General features: G+C 59.8%; 1 protein-coding gene across 1 annotated transcript in view; it reads right to left on the reverse strand.

Annotated features, from left to right (window-relative positions):
• TESC (tescalcin) overlaps positions 1–13,893 on the reverse strand; it is a 42,829-nt gene that overhangs the window by 28,236 nt on the left and 700 nt on the right. The gene's annotated exons all lie outside the window — the stretch shown is intronic.

Below are 13,893 nucleotides of genomic sequence, written 5' to 3' on the forward strand. Positions count from 1 at the left end.
TGAATCAGCAAATGAAAGATTTGTTTCTCTCTCTCTCTCTGCCTTTCAAATAAAGAAGAAAGGGGCCGGCGCTGTGGCACAGTGGGTAAAGCCACTGCCTGCAGTGCCAGCATCCCATATGGGGGCCGGTTCGAGTCCCGGCTGCTCCACTTCTGATCCAGCTCTCTGCTATGGCCTGGGAAAGCAGTAGAAGATGGCCCAAGTCCTTGGGCCCCTGTACCCACGTGGGAGACCCAGAAGAAGCTGTTGGCTTCTGGCTTTGGATTGGGGCAGCTCTGGCCATTACGGCCAAATGGGGAGTGAACCAGTGGATGGAAGATCTTTCTCCCTCACCTCCCTCTCCGTAACCTGCCTTTCAAATAAATAAAATAAATCTTAAAAAAAGATAAATTTAAGTTGCCAGTTAAGACATCCGCATCAGCGTGCCTGGGTTCAATTCCTGCCAATGCAGATCCTGGGAGGCGACAGTGATGGCTCAACTGGCTGAGCCCCTGCTGCTCACAGGGAGACCCGGATGGAGCTCCCAGCTCCCGCCTGGCCCAGCCACGGCAGCTGCGAGCGTTTGGGGAGCAAGCCAGCAGACAGAAGACCTCTCCTGTGTCTCTCTCCTCTCTGCTACTCTGCCTTTCAAATAAATCCGTGAGAGTTTAAGAAGTGTTTTTAACTTCAATGACTACAATGAAGAGCAGCTGGAACTCGCACACGGCCGGCGGGGGTGTGCAAACAGGGCAGGGTCCATGGGAAAGCAAGAGGGTAGTCCATCAGGCAAAGATCACGCGGCCCAGCGACCTCACTCCAAAGCTCAGACGGAGATGAATGGAACTCGCAGCCAAAGCCTGCATCATGGCAGCTGTCGCGAGGGCGGCCGGGTGGGTGGATAAGGACAGTGCGCTCTGTCCGCCCCGTGAGGCCACCGCTCAAGGGTGAGAATGACCGCAGCTCTGATCCTTGGTGCAGTACGGCTGGACCTTGAACTCATCGCGCGGGGTGAAGACGCCAGACCTGGGGCCACCTGTTAGGGGAGCCACTCATAGGAAGAGGCAGGAGCCGGCGAGGCCCCAGGGACAGAAAGGGAGCGGTGGTTGCCAGGGGCTGCCAGACGCGGGGCGAACAGGAAGCAACAGCTTACACATGTTCTTCTGGGGGTGATAAGATGTCCTAGGATTAGCGATGACCTTTGCACAACTCTGCAAATACACTGAAGGCCACCGAGCTTCATGGGACGGGAGTGAGAGCTCAATGCAAAAGCTGTTCAACCTTGGAGGTGACAGAGCCACTGAAACCAAGGCTTTTCTCAGAGGCTGCCGAGGGAGGGGCCGAGGACGTCCGTGTGTTTGGGTCAGAAGGGAGAGGAGACGGCGCACGCAGGCACGACCTGGAGTAAGCGGCGGCACTGTTCCCTCCGGCCGACGGCTGTGACGTGCAGCCAGGGTCTCCCGTTTACGAAGACACAAACCTGATGGCTTTCAGAATTCCTATTTATTTTTACTTGATTTGAAAGGTAGAAACACAGAAATCTTGCATCCATGGATTCATTCCTCAAATGCCCCAACGGCTGAGGCTGGCCAGGCTCAAAGCCAGGTCTCCCACAGGGGAGGCAGAGACCCAAGGACTTGAGCCATCACCTGCCACCCCCCAGGGTGCACATTAGCAGGGAGCCAAGACCCCGACCAGGCATTCCCACCCAGGGTGTGGGGGGCCCAGGCAGTGTCCTAACTGCTGTGTCAAATAGTCGCCCCAATGGGCTCTGTCCCCAGTGTGCTCAGGGGGTGGGTTCCAGGACCCCAGTCCCTCCCACACCACGGGGCAGTGTTTGCACAGAAGTCACACACACAGCCTCCCACACACGTCCCTCACCTCAAGCTCACTCGTAACCCCTATGACGATGCCCAAGTTACATAAACCCTGTGCTGCATTGTTTAGGGCGTAACGACCAGAAAAAAGCCTGAACACATTCAGTGCAATTTCAAAAAATTTCAGTCCACAGTTGGTCAAACTCCATGAGGGCAGAAGCGACTGCCGTTGACAGAAGGTTTAAGTGCAGTGGGCCTGCCTCGGCCTCCCCCATCAGACTGTGGTGATGAGCCGGCTGCCCTGCTGTCCTGAGCAAAGGGGTCACAGCAGGAGGGAGGCTCACAAGCCAGGGGCCAGAGACCACGCTCAAGAGGAAGAAGGGCCAGGAAAGGGCCCGAAAGCCCCCGGGGTCCGGGCTCCTCCCCCTGCATTGGGAGGCAGCAGCAGGCTGACCTCACCCACGCCCACCATGGCACAGGCGGTACGGCAGCCAGCGGCACGTGAGTCTCCACCTGCGTCTCCACCTGCTCGAGAACCCACGCTGGCTGGGGGGACAGGGGACGACCCAGACAGGTACCGCGGCTGGGCATGCGGACTCGTTCACGGAGTGCTCGCGTCAGCCAGGCAGGAGACAGAGCCCTGTCCCAGCCCGGGAAGGCTCATCCACTCCCTGGGGCCTTGGCTGACAAACACCCTGTCCACTGGCCAAGGAGCACCAGGGCCAGGGAGAGAGCTTCCAGTCCACGGGGATGGGAGTGGCAGGTGTCACCCAGTGGGGTCCCAGGGCCAGAGGGTGGGCAGGGAGGGCAGAGCAAGCAGAGCTGGCAGAGGTGGTGAGCAGGGCTCAGGGAGCCCCAGGGACTTCAGTGCAGGTGGGAAGGGGGCGAGGGAGAAGGCAGGCAAGGGTGGGCAGAGGCCATCATCCCCACAGTCAGGGTCCCTGGGCTTCATCCAGGCTTTCCTGAGGATGCCAGCCAGGAACAAAAGCCAAGCGCCTGGCAACAGATGGAAGGGGACATGGATGATGTCACTGGGAGCCTGCGAGAGGTGACAGGTGCAGCACCCAGGTGAACAGGAGGTGGAGGGGCTCAGCCCAGGGGGCAGCAGTGAGGATGGTGGGAAGCTTGCTGGTTGCTGCCTCCAGGGCTCCCTAAGCTGCCCCACCACCTGCTGTCTCCAACAGCTGTGTTAGCCCAGACACGGGCCCCAGGATACCAAGGGCCACCATCAGGAAGGGGTTGGTGGCTTCCAAGGCCACCCAAGCTCTCCACGGACTGGTCAGGACCCAACTGAGACAGGGTGGAAGTCCCAGGATGCAGAGGTGAGCCAGGCCAGAGAGGGAGGCTCAGTCACAATGTCACTGCCAAGAGATGCCCCTGTGTGCAGTGGACGTCTGGCCAGCAGCAAGGACAACACTTAGGACGTCCATATTTCCTGTTGGAGCGCCTGACTCAAGTCCTGGCTCGGCTTCCGAGTCCAGCTTCCTGCCTGTGGGTATCTCGGGAGGCAGGAGGGGATGGCCGATAGTTGGGTTCCTGCCACCCACACCAGAGACCCAGACACGGTTCCTGGTTCCTGGTTCCTGGTTGCTGGTTCCAGCCCTGGCCATCACAAGCACTTGCGGAATGAACCAGAGGATGGAAGATCTCTGTCTCTGGTTCATAATTAAAAACTTGTTTGTTGTTGCTTAAAGAGAACGAGATGCTGGTTGGATCGCCAGCTTCACATCCTACTAAACCGAGCAAGCCGCTGAACTCCAAGACTGCTTCCTCCTCACAAATACAGAGACAAGACAGCCCCTCCTTCTGAGGATGTGCACGTGACAAGACACAAACTCACAGACATGATTCGGTCACCAGAGCCAGAAGCATCACAGCCGGTGGGTGTACACAATGAAGTGTTACTCAGCAATGAGAAGACACATGGTTCCAACGAGGGCTGTCACACAGATGCAGCTGGAATACACAATGCCAACCAAAGGATGGAAGGCACACAGGCCACCTGGTCTACCTTCCGATCGTGAGAAACACCCTGAACAGGCAAATGCACAGGGATGAGAAGCAGACTCCGGGATGCCAGGGTTTGGGGCAGGAAGGGACAAAGAGTGACCGCCAATGGGGGTTCTTTCCAGGGTGATGAGGATGTCCTGGAAATAGATGTGGTGACGCTGGCACGACACTGCAAACGTGCTCGATGGCACTGAACGGAACACTTAAAATTTTAATCTATATGAAAGGCAGACACAGAGACCTCCCATCCGCTGGTTCACTCCCCAAATGCCCACAACTGCCAGGGCTGGGAACTCCATCCCAACATTGTGAGCCTCCCAGGGGGCACAGTGGCAGGAGGCTAGAATCAGCAATGGAGAGGAAGTAGAACCCAAGTGCTCTATCGTGGGACACAGACATCCCAAATGGTGTCCTAACTGTGCTGCCAGACGCCCGCCCCTGAGCTGTAGAGTTTAAAATGGTCAATTTTATCCCAGTGTTAACAATGAATCACAGTGAGATCCCGGTGGAAAGAAGGGGCCATCAAAGAAAGAGGTACCTTTCTCTGAAGGGAGGAGAGAACGTCCACTGTGATTATGGCCTTGTCTAAATACTGTTGGAGTTTGTGAACTCAAGAGGCTTCTATAGCCTTGGCAGCTCATGACAAGAGCCTCAGGTGATCACTGACGTCATAAATAAGAGTCTCAATTGTTAAAACAACAGGACTCACTGTGCATTTGCTCCCCATGTAGGACCTCTGTCTTTAATGTGTTGTACTATGTGAATTAACGGGAAAACTAGTCTTCAAACAGTACTTCAGGCCAGCGCCGCGGCTCAATAGGCTAATCCTCCACCTGCAGCGCCAGCATCCCATATGGGTGCTGGGTTCTAGTCCTGGCTGCTCCTCTTCCAGGCCAGCTCTCTGCTGTGGCCCAGGAGAGCAGTGGAGGATGGCCCAAGTGCTTGGGCCCTGCACCCGCATGGGAGACGAGGAGAAGCACCTGGCTCCTGGCTTCGGATCAGCGCAGTGCACCGGCTGCAAGGTGCTGGTTATAGCAGCCACTTGGGGGGTGAACCAACGGTAAAGGAAGACCTTTCTCTGTCTCTCTCTCTGTCCACTCTGCATGTCAAAAAATTAAAAAATTAAAAAAAAAAAAACAGTACTTCATACTTTGTGTGTGGGTGCAAACTGTTGAAATATTTACTTAGTATAGAGTTGATTTTCTGTATATAATTAAAAATGAATCTTAATGAAGAATGGGATGGGAGAGGGAGTAGAAGGTGAGATGGTTTGGGGGTGGGAAGAACCACTATAATCCAAAAGTTTTATTTACAAAATTTATATTAAATAAAAGCTTTCTATAAAAATAAATATTTAAAAAAATGAATCACATAAACACTTAGCCTGCGTCTGCTGGGAGCCGCGTGAGGCGCTGGGGTTGCCCGTGGCTCTGACCGTAATGTCCCAAAGCAATCCCATGATGCCATCTGGGCTGTGCAGCTGGCTCCAGACTCAGGAGGGAGGTATCGACTTGTTGTGTGCCACCTGGGCTAGCGCCAAAGCAGTGACTAATCTCAGGCTCCAGGGTGGGGGGACAGACAGGGACTGGGCTCCATGGCTCCCAGGGGCCAGCCCGCCCGGGCCTGCCCTCACGCCTGGCAGGTGCAGAACGTGTCGCGTCTCCGGCTGCTGGCTTCTTCCCTTCACCTTGACCACCACAAGCCAAATGTGCACACATCAAAGACCACGCCCAGCCGCGGGATTTTACAGCAAATGAAGGGACGCATCTGGGTGGAAGTTCTGAACCCCACCCTGCTCTGCAGTGCGGAGCTGTGGCTTCAAGCAGAAAATTGAACCCGCGTTGTCAGTGCAAACCCCGAGGAACGCCCAGGAACAGCTGCCCGGGCCCCGTTGGCACGGAGGTGGCATTTATTTTAATCTCAGGTGCCAAGGGGCTGCTTAGCACCGGTGTGGGATCCTCCAGCGCTCAGCACTGGCGCGGAGGCTGGGTCACAGCGAGTGCACTTCACTTTCAAATACCAGAGAGTTCGCAGGCCGTGGACCGAAAGATACATTTATTTTGGCACAAGCATCATGGAAGCCAGGAATAGTTTTTTCATAACGTGTTTTTTTCCATGAACTTGTCAAAGCCCCTTATGCGCCTGGATTTTTTTTTTTTTTTTTTTTTTTTTTGCACTAAAATAAACTTATCTTTGAGTTCCAGTTTCCCACAGACTCTCAAGTTTCCCAGTGGAAGCTCCTCGTGAGCAACGAGGCAGCTGGGAACAGGGCCGAGGGGGCGGGCAGGAGCCCAACACCGCAGCGCGGGCTTCGCTCACCTACGCTCCCCTTCCCACAGGGACGACACCCGCGCGTGTGAGCGCCGACTCGGAGCCGAGCGCCGGGCAGGCAGAGTCTTGTTCAGCCCCGGGCTAACACCGCCTGCCTCCCAGAGGTCGAGTCTGGGGAAAGGTCAGTCGCCCGCCAGTGGTCACAGCGTTACAGGAGGCAGGACTGGGACCGGGGCCGTCGACGCTAGACTCTGTTCTCAGGAGCGTTTGCTGTGCTGCGCCAACACTGGGAGGTGACGAAGCACACACATCATTCACGCAACGAAGGCAGAGGCAGGGGCCTGGCCTAGCAGAAAAGGCACCAGACAGACACCCACGCCCCCACACTGGAGAACCTGGGTTCAATCGCAGGCTCCCGACCCCGGCTCCCTGCTAATGTGCATCCCAAGGGACAGGTGATGGCCTTGGCCCAGCCTCAGCTGAGCCTGTGACTCTCTGCCCCCCTTTTTTTTTTTTTGGACAGGGAGGGGAGGGGAGGGGAGGGGAGAGGGGAAGGGAGGGGAGGGGAGGGTAGAGAAGAGGACAAGAGAGGAGAGGAGAGGAGAGGAGAGGAGAGGAGAGGAGAGGAGAGGAGAGGAGAGGAGAGGACAGGAGAGGACAGGAGAGAAAGGTCTTCCTTCCGTTGGTTCACCCCACAAATGGCCACCACGGCTGGTAGCCAGGAGCCAGGCACTTCCTTCTGGTCTCCCATGGAGTGCAGGGCCCAAGGACCTGGGCCATCCTCCACTGCCCTCCCGGGCCACAGCAGAGAGCTGGCCTGGAAGAGGAGCAACTGGGACAGAATCCAGCACCCCAACCGGGACTAGAACCCGGTGTGCCGGCGCCGCAGGCGGAGGATTAGGCCTCTCTGCCTCTCAAAACACAAACACAGATGTCTCCATTTCAATGAAAGGTGTAGGGACATGGAAAGGAAAAAAGCAACAACAATGAAAGGAAAAAAGCAACAATGAATCAACAGAGACTTGGAGAACTGGTGTCCTTCTAGAACTACCCTCAGCCGCAGATTAATTCTGAGGGCAAACCAGCAGAGATGGCTTATCTAAAGGTCGAGGGCCTGTCACGGCGGGGCATTCAGATAAAGAAGTGCAGTTCCTGCTACGTGCACGCAGTCTGCCTTTCCTGCAAGCTCAGGAACCAACGCACAAAACCAGGAAAAGTTTAATGCACGGCTAAGCTTCCAAGGAAGGGGGACCCCCCAGGAGCCAGAAGCAAGGGGGAACTGGGACTCAGCAGGGTGCATGGCAGCTGCTGTGAGAAGGGCCCCAGGGCCGGCGCTGCGACACAGCGGGCTAAAGCCCCCCAGTCTGCAATCCCACATGGCTGCTGGTTCGAGTCCCGGCTGCTCCACTTCTGATCCAGCTCCCCGCAGTGGCCTGGGAAAGCAGAAGATGGCCCAGGTGCTTGGGCCCCTGCCCCTGTGTGTAAGACCCCGAAGAGGCTCCTGGCTTTGGATCAGCCCAGCTCTGGCCGTTGCAGGCATTTAGGGGGGTGAACCAGCAGATGGACGACCTCTCGGTCTCTCTCTACCTCTGCCTCTCTATAACTTTCAAAAAATAAATATTAAAAAAAAAAAAAAAACCAGAAAGAAAGGGGTCCAGGGGCATCAGATGTCCTGGGCTCTGGGAGCTAAGGTGGAGGCTGAGGAGTGGCAGTGGCCTTGAACCTGTGTGAGCTGCAACTCCTAGGAGAAGCCGCAACAGCAAAGACAGTTCCCTGTGTGAAACAGACAAGAACTGTTTTTCTACCATCCCAGAAACCACCAGGAGCTAAGGGAGGTGGCAGGGTGCAGGGGAAGCAGCTGAGCCTGTGGTAGACTTGGGGCAGGCATTGTGGCACAACGGGTTAGGCTACCACCATGGCATTCCACCCGAGCGTCAGTTCAGGCTCCGGCTGCTCCACTCCCAGATCCAGCTCCCTGCTAAGGTGCCTGGGAACGCAGCAGAAGATGGCCCAAGACCTGGAGCCCCTGCCACCCACACAGGAGACCCTGCTGTGGTTCGGGGCTTCAGCCTGACCCAGGCCTGTCTACTGTGGCCTGTGAAGGTGTTAGATCTGTTTAACTCTGCCTTTCAAATGCAGTAAGTGAATCTTAGAGACTTGTAGGCTCATTGAAAATGGAATGAATTACTACACAAAGTCCTAGAAAGTCCTTACACAGGAGTTAAGCGGCCGGCCAAACAAAACAATTAGTTCAGGGCCTGTGTAGTTGTGCAGCAGGTAAAGCCGCCATCTGCAATGCTGGCATCCCATAGGGGTATCGGTTCACGTCCCAGCCGCTCCACTTCCTATCCAGCTCCATGCTAACTGCTGGGGAAAGGCAGCGGAAGACGGCCCAGGTACGCTCCTGTGGGAGACCCGGAAGAAACTCCTGGCCCCCGGCTTCAGCCTGGCCCAACCCAGGCCATTGCAGCCATCTGGGAGTGAACCAGCGGATGGAAGACCTCTGCCTCTCCTTCTCTGTGTAACTCCGACTCCTGCCAACTGCCACTGAGCACTTACACCGCGTTAAGCGCTTTACCCACCCTCAATCCTCACCACAAACGCGTCACAGCATCTACTTCAGGGCCCATTTTACAGATGGGGAAAGCAAGGCTCAGGGAGGCAGAGTCCCTTGTCTGGACAGTAACAGGCAGAGCCACGTCAACTGCACCTGCTGACAAGGACCAAAGCCAGGCCGCCTGCCACTGTGAGGCCCCAGGGACGCAGGCGAGGGCGAGGCAGGCGAGGGTGAGGCAAGCGAGGCCTTAGACCCGCGGGGCAGGCGAGGCCTGGAAGGGCTAGGCACTCACTCAGGGGTCTGTGGTTAGGGGGCTTGGGGACCCCCTGCCAGCGTCAGCACACGGGCCAGGTTGTCCAGCCAGGCCACCCTCGGGAGTAAGCCGCCGCCTCCTTCCAGCCGCTGCCTGTGACCTGGTCCCAAACCTCAGTGCTGATGTCTCCTGAGCGCTCCCCTCACCTCCCAGGGAGCTGTGCCCAGACCAGAAGCCCTGCAGAGGTCACCCCGTGGGGACAACAAAGAGCCTTTCTGTCCTGGTGCTTAAGGTGACCTTCTGCTTTCTGAACCAGTAATTAAGGGAGAGCAGGCGGCCGGCTGGCTGGCAGGCCTGGGGCGGCCGGGCACCTCCCTGCCCCGCCCCCCCCGTCTCACGCAGCCCCACCGGCGTGGGCAGGAGGCGCCCTGTCCCCTTCCCAAGGTGGCGGGCGCTCCGGAGCTCCTGCACCTGCCTCCCCGCTGGGGGTGGCAGACACCGACGCACCCCATCAACAACACGTGAAGTGTCGTGTGGGTAGCGCCGGGCACTGCTTCCAGTCCTTGCTGCTTTCTGGAGACCCCAGACTCACAACCACAGCCCCGGCCAGTGTGGGGGCTGGGGCACAAAGATGATGGACGTGACGGCATCCAATCATGACCGAGCCACGGAGCTGGGGAGGCCGGGAGTGCAGTGCCGCCGCCCGCCTTCATTCACAGACCCTTCCAGGACAGATGGGAGCCCCCCCCTAAGGCCCTGGGGAACGCGGGGGCAGTGGCACATCCCTGCCTCTTCCTCCCAGTCATGCTCCCCCCTCCCCCGACACAGCCTCCCACGGAGCATGCGCGTCCCGGGGCAAGTTCTAGAACTTTCTACATCACCTTGAACCAACCCTCTCTGTCTGCAGACCCCACTTTATCTACAAGCTGCACAACATCCCAAATGACACCCTGGGGCGCCACGACCTCACCCAGATAACGGGCTCCGCCTCTTGCCCCCTCCGTCTGTGCCGTGTGACAGCTCTGGGCTCTCTGCACTTGAAAACCTCACCGGCAGGTCTGGTCTTTGCATTCTGGTTCCACACTCGGCGTCTGAGTGACCCTTGCTGTCATCTGCGAGCTGGCGACAGTGACACGCCTGCCCTCAAGTGCTTGGTCCCCTGCCACCACCCACATGGGAGACCTGGACGGAGTCTCCGGCTTCTGTCAGGCCCAGCGGTGGGCACGCGGGAGGCGGGGCAGCGGATGGGAGCTCTCTCTAGGTCTGGGGTCTCTCTGCCTCTCAGGTTAAAAGGTGTGGGTGGGGCAGGGTGGGGACGTGGGAGGCCACAGCTGCTGCAGGGCAACAGGGAGGGAGCCGGCAGGTCCGGCCAGCTGGCTCTTTTGCCCTTCCTGCTTTGCGGGACAGCACTGAAGCGAGGGGCCGGCCGGCCAGCCAGCCCTTGTCCCCAGCAGAGCATCTGCTATGCCACCCACTCGAGCCCAAGCCTTCGGTCCCCTGGTCTCCAGGGCCTGCGAGAGGGCCCAGGCTGCGCTCTGCCCACGACTAGAATCCCACACACAGACTCAGGCCAGCCCCCCTGCCATCCCAGCTACCCAGCCCCCCAGCCATCCCAGCTACCCACCCTCCCTTGGCCTCTGCCACCCCTACACACACAGTGGGAGGCTTGGATGAGACCACGCATGAACAGAACCCCGGCTACTTCCCACCATTAGCCTGTGGCTCGGGCAAGTCCCCTCCTCTCTCGGGCCTCAGTCTCCCCATCTGTAAGATGGGAAAGGCAGCGCTCCTGGGAGCATTGCAGGAGCCCCTGCAGGGGAACCGCCTGGCTCAGCTCCACGTTTGGCAAGAGACGCTCCCAACAAACAGGAGCCATTACTACCCCCAGTCTGAGCGCTCCATCTGCAAATTATTTTCTTTCTCTTTCAGGAAGCTTCTCTCCTCGACGCAGACCTGCCTGTTGGAACGGTTTTGCAGAAGGGGGCGGGGTGGCCCCCTGAAGCCATTTTTCTTATTTTTTTCAAACTGCAGGAACAGGTGCAGATGAGGAGGTGGGGGGTGGGGGCAGGAAGTGCGGCCACCGCACAGTGGTCAAGGGGAACCCACTGGCGAGTGATCCCCAAGGCCCCGTCTTCCTCCAGGGCTCACTGCACACCCGGCCCCGTGCCTGCGTGGGACAGGCAGGCTCAGACACAGCCACACGCCCGCCAGCAGGATGCCCACGCTGTCGTGAACCACACGGTGGGGTGCACTTTCCTGGCTCAGCAAACATGCCTGGGGACGCTTAGTTAGGCTTCCCATCAGTCAGTGAGACTCCAGCAGGCGAGGGGGAGGGAGTGGGCGGCAGGCCGGTGGGTGCCCCTGCGTGGGCGAGCCACTGCTCGGCCCTATTTCTGGTGAGGCTGGTGAGGCTGGCTCCACGATGAAGCCAGGGGGGCCCAGCATGCGTGGAGGGGGGTGCCCAGGTGCACAGCCAGACGAGGGCAGCTGTGGGATGCAGCTCGTGAGCAATGCTTTGTGGGGTGGGGGTGGGGGACGTTTGGCACAGCAGCTAAGACCCCGCTTGGAAAGCCCACACCCCACATCAAAGCGCCTGGTCCGAGCCCCGGCTCTGTTTGGTTTCAGAAGGAGGGAGGCGGCACATGATGGTTCAAGCACTCCGAGGGCCCAGGTTGAGACCAAGGCTCCTGGCTTGGGCCTGGCCCAGCCCTTGGCTGTCGCGGGTATCTGCGGAGTGGGCCAGCAGACGGTGGGGACGAACAGGTTCTCTCTGTTCCCAGGGAGCAGGGATTCAAGGGAGTGGGGGCGGGGGACGAGGCCGGCCAGTCTGCCGGAGCCCTGGACGTGGGCATGCGCCCCGGGAGGCTGGGGGCCGGCAGCCAGGGCAGCACCGGCAGCTTTGTAAGGAGTCAGGTTAAGAGGAAACTTCTGGAATCTTACCCTGGGGGGGGGGCTCGGGAGGGGCCTGCAGGGAACACGGAACTGCACCCGTTGTAAGGATGGCAGCGCTGCGGGCAGGGGACCAGAGAATGACCGCAGGCTTGCCCAGCCCTCCTGGGTTCCCAGACAGCAGAGGTGCAGGGACCGGGAGAAAGTGGGGGTAGGGATCCTACAGGCCCCAGCTCCTCTGGGTGCCCGCCAGCTGTGAGGCCGCACCCCCTGGCTCTATCCCCCCGAGCCTCAGTTGTCTCATCTGTGAAATGGCTGTGCTCCTGAGAAGAAGGGAAGGCTGCCCCCAGGGTGCGCAGGGAGGGGCCTGCGGGAGGCCAGGGCAGGGACTGTCCTCAGGGACGCTTGCCAAGGACGCCCAGGAACGGCCCTGTTCCTGGATCCGCAGGCTGACACCCCCGGCCGACCGTAACCACACCACGTCCCCGCAGCGGGCACCCCGAGGTCGCGCAGCCGGGAAGGATCCCAGACGCCACGGGGCATGCAGCCAGCGGCACCCCACACTTCCCCAGCTCTGCTCCGAGGCCTCCGCGCCAGCCTAACTCCCCGTTACTGCGCCCATTTCCTGTCAAGGCAACTGAGGGCCCACCCGTGACTTGCCCAGGGCCATGCACCTAGTGAGACCCAGGAGGGCAGGATATTGCCACAACCTGAGCCCTGGTCCTGTCTCCCACAATCCTCACTTCCTGTCACCAACGCAATCCTGCCTGCCTTGGTCCTATCACGGCTGCCTCCTCCAAGAAGCCCTCCGAGTGGACCCTGACAAAATTCACTTCCTCCCTGCTCCCCACACTCCGTCCACAGCACAGAGCACTCATGGGCTGACACTGGCGAGGTGTCGCCCCTCAGAACATCAGCCCCTACGGGTCACTTCTGAACCTCCAGCCCCGGGTGGGTCAATATTTACTGGACAGGCACAAGTGCTCCTGGGGGGTGAAATCTGAGCTCTGGGCGGCAAGACGCGAAACCACACTGCAGGAGAAGGAAAGCCACAGAGCAGGGGCCCAGCCTCTGCCATCCCTGCAGGACGCTGGCCCCAGGAAACCCACACCGTCCCTGCCCCTCTGTGCTCCCCGCCCCTGTCAAAGCCAGCAGCAGGTGGAATTCCCGCAGCCCAGCCCGGCAGCTGGGAGCCCTCCCCAGCCACCTCCAGGCAGCAGGAGGCACCCGGGCAGGACCCGGCCGGGGGCTGCCACCCTCCTGGCTCCAGCAGCCTCCGCATGGGCATCGAGGGGCACAGAACTTCGCGAAGTCAGCGGCTCCTGCGGCTCAAAATGCAAGCAACGCGGCGGGCAGTGGGGGAGCCCGGCGGCTTCACCCCTTCCGCAGGCAAGTACCCAGGGTGTGTGTGGCTGCCAGCCTCACGGAGCCACCCCCACGCACGCGGTGAGCCCACACTGCTCTCTCGCTCGCTTGCTTTTCACGGAACAAGACGCCCACCGAGCCACAGACCCACAGCACACCTCCCCTCCGCCGGCTGGGGGCCGTTCTAGATCTGTGCATGGAAAATGCATCCCGGGAAGCGGGGTTCGCGTGCACGTGTTCCCCCCCTTCCCTCTCTCTCCCCCACTCCGGCTACTGCGGGCTTTCTGCCATGTCCCCACCAGACCCCTGCAAAGTGGTGCTGAGAGGGGGCTCAGCGCTCCCGGGGGTGCCGCTCCTGCGCCCTGGGAGCCAGCGCCCGCCCCGCCCCGGGTGCAGCTCCCCGATCTCATCGCCCACGGCACACACAACCAAAGTGAGCAGAGAGGTACAGGGACCAGCCCAAGGTCACACGGCGCGGGGCGCGGAGCCGCCAGGGTTCAAGGGTTCGCCAAGGCCACTCTGCCCACAACCCCGACCTCCAGTGCTCGCCCCCTCCCCACCTGCAGCGCCCCCCAACCCCGGGCGGAACCCAGCCCGGCTGAACTCGGGCGCCCAGCCGCTTCCTGCCGTCACTTCCCTGCGGGCGCCCCGCCCCGGCCGGGATGCGGGGCGCGCAGCCTCTGCGGTCCCGGGAGTCTGAGCGAGCTCGGAGGGGGACGCGGGGCGCCCGGCCAAGTGTTCCGCGGGCGCTGTCT

The sequence above is a fragment of the Oryctolagus cuniculus genome, chromosome 21 (assembly GCF_964237555.1).
Source record: "Oryctolagus cuniculus chromosome 21, mOryCun1.1, whole genome shotgun sequence".
NCBI lineage: Eukaryota > Metazoa > Chordata > Mammalia > Lagomorpha > Leporidae > Oryctolagus > Oryctolagus cuniculus.